Below are 5,525 nucleotides of genomic sequence, written 5' to 3' on the forward strand. Positions count from 1 at the left end.
CATAAGATATGCTAAATCTTATGTGCTGCCCGGAGCCGTGATCCCCCGCAACGGGGGACCTAGCAGAGCCGGGCGGAGGGATCAGGATCAGGGAGCCGGGGAAGAAGCTGCTGCTATCAGGGAGCAGGGGTGGTGGCGCAGAGTACATAGACTGCACCCACATTGGGATTCGGGCCCCGCACGTGAGGGAGCATGTCTATGTCAATCGCAGGGGCAGACATTCCCTCAATGCCTATATCATGCGCCACTCAGCTCTCTGGGACCGTTTCCACAACAACACCATGCCAGAGGGCTGGCTACTTGGTAAGTCACTTACCACTGTTTACATGCTGTTTGCTTACCTATGTCTTTACCTTTAACATCCATGTGTGGAACCTTCTAATCAAGAGTCATTTCTGTTGTAATTGTTTATACCAGCCCAAACAAAGTAGTATAGGCTGCTACTATTATGTACCAATTACCCACATGATATGTGACCACACAAATCCCTTTACATGTTAGGTGACTCAGGATATGGGTGTCATTCGTGGCTCATGACACCTCTGCGGAACCCACAAAGCCCTGCACAGCACCGCTACAATGCTGCACATATTGCTACCCGCAATGTAGTGGAACGCACCTTTGGGGTGCTGATGTTTGGACAGGTCAGCAGGTACACTGCTATACCACCCTGCCAAAGTGGTTTTGGTTGTCCAGGCTTGCTGCATGCTGCATAACATAGCTTTGGGTCAACCCAATTATGTTGATGTGGCCCCTGCAGCAGTCGTGCAGGAAGCTCAAACTACTGATGTTGTAGTGCGAGGTACACGGAGGGGGGATGTGGTTCGTACACGGATGATCCGGCAGCATTTCACAGGTAATTTGTGTGTGTACAATGAATAGTAATGGGGAACCTGTAACACACATACATTGGTAACATTACATTTTTCCCTGTCCATGTTAATTGCCCAGAAGCAGACCAACAATAATGGCCAACCCCTGCAAGCTACCCCACCACAGCATACTTTATGGCTGGCAACATGATAACACCTATAACAATGTCAAGTAAGTACTGTCGTTTTCAGTGTGTGCAAATGTTGGCAACTACAAATTAACATAGGCTTCATGGATGGAGGTGACATGGATCATTGAGCTCAGGTGCTTGAAATGGTGCAAAAAAAGTGGTGGCTACATACAGTATGCAATTCCCAATGCTTATCCCCTTCAAATGTGACTATTTCCTTAAAATCCCATTACTAATAAGCACAGCCAACCCAAAGTCCCATGGCTGCTAAAATGTCACTAGTTGACAATACATAATAGAACAGTGTGGGTAATCATTTGGAAAAAATGACAACAAGTTTGCTGGATGCAAATAATTTTTACTTGCAGAAACATTTAGCCTTAGGCCATAGCATATGAAACATTTGCAGGAACAATCACTGCAACAGTGAATGCAAAAAAGAATAAACATGATACACATGTAAATGCAAAGAAGATTATTCATGTTTAAATACTGCCCCGGGTATTAGCACCCTTACCAGTAGTGGCACCACCACCCCTAGTACGGACACTACGCCGTGGGGGAGTAGTGGGGGACCCACTCATGGGTGTGGAGGATACACTACTGCTTTGGGTAGATGTGGTTTGGTGCTGACCTAACAAAGTAGTTGCACTGAGGCTGATTTGCATTTGTAGGGACATCAACGCAGTTGTTTGCCCATTAATTGCTTGGGTCTGTTCAACCATATTGGTATTTAGACCTCTAAAATTAGTAGTTTGACCCTGAATGGCTTGGCCAATTTCTGCTAAGCGTGTGTCTAATGTAGAGACAAGACGAATTTGTGTCCCTACATTAGCCCGCACACTTTGTGAAATTCTTCTCATTTGCAGAGCTATGTTCCGCACATACCCCTTCACCGTTTCTAGTTGGGTGGTCTGCACCTCCATAAAAGCGAGTTGTTTCCCCTTAAAAATATGGATGGATTGCGCCAACTCCTCCGCACTAGTGGGGGTGTTGGTGGGTGCAATGATTGTGGGCTGCTGCCTATGTGACTGCATATAGGGGGCTTCATTGACTGGGTGTGCTTGGTTTTGTGCAGGCTCCAACGATGTCACCGTCTCCAGTATGATTTCACTCATGTCGTCCATATTTTGCATGGGATCCGTTGGTTCAGGCATCGGTTGTGAAGGACCTACACATGAGAAAAGAGTGGTAAGTATGCTTTGCAGATTGGTGTATGGTGGGTCATGTTACCTTAGTTGGAATGGTTAGGTGTTGCTCATGCATTATGCATTGGCACAGGCTACTGTGGTGGGGACCGGCATGTGTGATTTGTGCAATGTGTGTAACACTATGATATCTCACCTGCAGACTGGACAGTGTCACCAATCGGATGTGGCTGATGTTGGTCAACAGCAGGCTGGGACTCCAGAGCTGGTGCTGTTTGAAAGAAGAAGACATTTTCTATTATTATCATTTGCACCTAACTGGCAGTTTTCGCATTATGCAGATAAAAACTTTTCCTCAATCAAACTTTTTGACCCTTATATGATTACATAAGGAATTTGAAGGCTTTGACCTAAAGTGGTTAATTGAGTATTATGACTGTGACCGATATTTTGAATCCACTTGCAAATAACAGGAAAGACCAGCAGATTAGACATGTAAAAGTGACTGTAAAGTGCTTTTCCAACTACCCAGAGGATTGATATGGATTAACAATCAAGTACACTGCAGGCCTACAGTGTTTAGGACAGCACACATTAATTGGATCTGTGGAACTACATAACCCAGCAAAATGCAGAGTCCATTATTTAGCAATGCAAGGTAGCAAAATGTGATTTTGCTGAGATATGTAGTTCCACACACAGCAATCTTTTGGACTCATAAAGCATAGCAGCATAATAGCATGCGCACATGACATAGCAAAATGTGTAGTTGACATGTGTGGACACTTACCAGTTGGCGGTGGAGTGGGTGGCCTGTCTGTGTTGGCAATGTGGATGCCGGGAAGCACCTCCGGTGGGATGATTCGGCGTAGCAGCCTCTCATAGGCCTTAAAGCGGACCTCCTGCCTAGGGCCACCTCCTGTGCGACAGGCCTCTTTCTTCTCCAGGGCAAGCTTGGCTTTGAGGAGGCGCTTGATGTCATTGTATCGCTTTTTGACGTTGCGCACACTCCTCTTGTGTGTGCTAACTGCATTTACCACGGAGGTGATACTGTCCCACATCCCCTTCTTCCTTGCCACACTTGTGCGATGATGGTGAGGACCAAGTAGGCAGTCATACAGGGGCAGGAGTGCACGCACCAGGGCCATATTCTCCTCATATGAGAACCTGACTTTCCTCCCACTAGCTGTACGAGCTGCATCATCCTCCTCCACATTTCCAGCCTCACCCTCTTCCTCCTCCTCCTCCTCCTGTCCTGGTTCTTCACCCAGCACCTCCAATTCAGCTTCCTCTGCCTCCTGCACAGGCCAGTCCACCTCCGAGAAATCTCCCTCTTGCAGTTCCTCCTCTGTGTGCCTGGCACTCTGTTCCTCCTGTGAGGACACCTGGCTTGTGCCTGCTTCCTCCTCATCCTCCATAGCCACCTGCTCAGCTTCCACCATGTGGCCTCTCCCTGGCGCAGCTCTTGCTGGGAGCATGCTGGCTCTTCCTGTCCTGCCTCTGCCAGTGCTGGCTCTCACTCCCCTACCTCTCCCAGTGGTTGGGGTGTTTGGGCCAAAGCTGGCTATCCCTCTGCCTCCTCTGCACCTTACAAAACCTCCTCCTCTCCTCTCCATCTCAAACGCCTTACTCCCTTTCAAAGGGTAAAATGGCGTCTGCGCCCCTTTATATAGGGGGTGTGATGCGTATTGCAAGGGACTAAGGTGGGCCAATAAGTTAGCATGTTGTATGGGCTGTTCAGGTGTATTGCTGTAAATCGCATTCCGGTTGGCCGCAAATATGCACATGACCTAACCCGGAAATCGCACTTTTATGGCGTATTACATCGACTCAATTTGCACCTTATCGCCGTCTATCGACATGTATCGCACTTTTCAGGCGGCTTTGTGCCAGCCATTCAAAACGCGATTTCTTGGGAAAAATGCGATATAAAAAAATGGCGATATACGGCGATTTGAGTTTAAATAGCTTTTTGACAAAAACAGTAAACACAATAAATCTCGCCCGCTGTTTCTTATTACTGAATAACATTTCACTAAAGTTTTATTGAAATGGCTATGAACACTACACAATACAGATGGCTTTTAACCTCTGCTATATTCATGAAGTTCTTGCCTAGTCTCCTGGGATGTCTTGGAAAGATACACATTTCACTTATTTCTCCTGGACTCCCAGAAGAGCTGGTTTCTGTCCTATAACCACTCACTTACCAAATGGTTACAGCAAATTGCACCATCACAGCACTGTCCATTGAGGGATTGTGGGTGATGCAGCAAAATGCAGCTTTGCCACCTATTGCAAAGCCATGGCAACACATTAATTAATCTAATAGAATATCTAGGTACTTTACTCGTACTTATGTATTATCTGGACTCCCATGTTAAATGCACTATCCAACTACGCATGGAGTTGATTTTATATAGTGTGGCGAGCACAGCAAGCCATCGTGCCCAAAGCGTGGTGAGCGCAGCGAGCCCTGCGAGGGGACGCGGTCTCATAAGAAAAACGGGAGTCCAGATATTACATAAGTACCAATATCTATACTGTGGCAGAATCCTATACCTCATTTATTTAGCATATTTTATACTACATTATACTGCATTATAATTCCAATTTTATGGAAAATGAAAATTGGATTGAAGTGGAACAAATTTTAAATCATACCTTAAATGTTTTAAATAAAATGTAAATAAATTGTGTAAAATTTTCGGTTTGAATTATTAATTTCATTAAGAAATATTTAGCAAGATAAGTTCATATATCTAGAATTACAAATTTTTTATTCATTCATTTATATTCATTCATTCATTATTCATTTCACTGTTTTTAAATCTAAATGAAATCTGAAAACAACTTTCATCTAAAAAAAAAAAAAAAAAATGACAAGAACAAAAAATGCAAAAGAAAAACAAAGCAAAAAAAATAAATATAAAACAAAAGCCCAGGCATTTGCATTTGTTTTTGTGGTTTTCACAGAAGCACAGAAAAGCTTGTGTTTTTTATGCATTTATAGTTGATAGATGCTAAACATATGTCAACTGACAGCAGAGTGGTCTTCTTCAGTCATTATGGACTGACATGCTATAACTGCTGAATGATTTTATCAACCACATTTTATGAGTTTATAGAGGTCGAGTATCCCTTATCCAAATATCCCTTATCCAAATTATTCCGAAAACCATAGTCTCCAAATTGTATTTTATATTTGTGTACATTTCATGTGTTTGATGTGTTTGTACAACATAAATGCAAGATACCTCATTCAAATATAAAAATATTCGAAAATACGGAATAATCCATTATCCAAAATTCTTCTGGTTCCCAAGCATTTTGGATAAGAAATACTCAACTTGTACTGTACATGTGGCATTTTG

General features: G+C 43.8%; 1 long non-coding RNA gene across 1 annotated transcript; it reads left to right on the top strand.

Moving 5' to 3' along the window:
- The first annotated feature begins 752 nt into the window (after positions 1 to 752).
- Positions 753 to 2,416, top strand: LOC146042091 (uncharacterized). The gene is made up of 3 exons (XR_014463734.1): positions 753 to 1,044; positions 2,082 to 2,194; positions 2,354 to 2,416. It is a non-coding gene; the product is annotated as an uncharacterized LOC146042091 (long non-coding RNA).
- The last annotated feature ends 3,109 nt before the right edge of the window (positions 2,417 to 5,525 follow it).

This window comes from Crinia signifera, chromosome 19, assembly GCF_055691185.1.
Source record: "Crinia signifera chromosome 19, ASM5569118v1, whole genome shotgun sequence".
Taxonomy (NCBI): domain Eukaryota; kingdom Metazoa; phylum Chordata; class Amphibia; order Anura; family Myobatrachidae; genus Crinia; species Crinia signifera.